This window comes from Rhincodon typus, chromosome 37 (genome assembly GCF_021869965.1).
Source record: "Rhincodon typus isolate 14 chromosome 37, sRhiTyp1.1, whole genome shotgun sequence".
NCBI classification, from domain to species: domain Eukaryota; kingdom Metazoa; phylum Chordata; class Chondrichthyes; order Orectolobiformes; family Rhincodontidae; genus Rhincodon; species Rhincodon typus.
This window is the reverse complement of record NC_063368.1, coordinates 11,962,550-11,963,726: the sequence shown is the minus strand read 5'-3', so window position 1 is coordinate 11,963,726 and position 1,177 is coordinate 11,962,550. Positions and strand designations below refer to the sequence as shown.

The 1,177-nt window shown below is 48.6% G+C and overlaps 1 protein-coding gene across 1 annotated transcript in view; it reads right to left on the bottom strand.

Annotated features, from left to right (window-relative positions):
• Window positions 1-1,177, bottom strand: part of LOC109918203 (serine/threonine-protein kinase BRSK2-like) — a 16,277-nt gene that overhangs the window by 13,107 nt on the left and 1,993 nt on the right. The gene's annotated exons all lie outside the window — the stretch shown is intronic.

Here is a 1,177-nt window from a genome sequence, read left to right as displayed (position 1 = left end):
TGTGCATGGGACAGGGGAACAGGAGGGTTTCAGGGCTGGGCAGCTGGTTTGAAAGCTTCGGTGGTTGAGGTGAGGGGTGTGGTTCTTGTTCAGGGGGAGCTTTCCCTCTTTCCCAGGGGACCAGATGTTGAGCGTTGGGAGAATGAATATAAACCCGCTCATCTCCACAAATGCAGGGATTTAAAGGGACCCCACAACTGTCAGAGATCAGTGTAATCGAGACCCATTGTGCTTCAAAACCTGTGACCCTGAAATCACATTCCCTGTCCCTACTGATGACCCAATGGATGGGAAACCCTGGATTTGATGCCGCGTAAATTTCTTCTGTACTGATCCGATCACCCAATGGGAAAGGTACAGCATGGCTTAAAAGTGTAGACTTTCCTTTGTACTGTACAGTGTTAGACGTTGCGTTGACTTTCCTCCATATTAGCCCATCAACCAGCCTCTCATGGCCCTATGCCAGATGGAACAGGAGTCTGATGGACCTCTCTATAGGGGTTTTAGTTCATTCACAGGATGTGGGCATCACTGCCATTTATTGCCCGAGAGATGGCGGTAGCGAACTGCCTTTTTGAGGTTTAGTGCCATTAGGAAGGGAAGTGCAGGATTCTGGCCCAGCAACGCTGAACAAACAGCGTTATACTTTCAGGTCAGGATGGGGAGTAGCTTGGAGGGGAACTTCCAAGTGACGGTTTCCCATGTACCTTTAATGGGGTAGAGGTTACGTTTGGAAGTGAGTTACAGCAGTGCACCTTGTAGATGGATGCTGTTAATGAGTGAAGGTTTGTGGATGTGATGCCAATCAAGCGAGCTTCTTGAGTGTTGTTGGAGCTGCAGTCATCTGGGCAAGTGGGGAGTATTCCATCACACTCCTGACTTGTAGATGATGGACAGATATTAGGGGGCGAGTTACTTGCTGTAGAGTTCCTTCACCTCTAACCTGTGTTTAAATGGCTGGTCCAGTTCAGTTTCTGGTCAGTATTAACCTCTAGGATGTTGACAGCAAGGGATCGAGCAATGGTAATGACATTATGAAGGGGTGACGGCTGGATTCTCTCTTGTTGGAGTGAGTCACTGTCTGGCACTTGTGAAGTGGGAATGTTACTTGCCACTTGTCAGCTCAAGCCTGGACATTGTCCAGATCTTCTTCCATTGGACAGGGACTGCTTTAGCA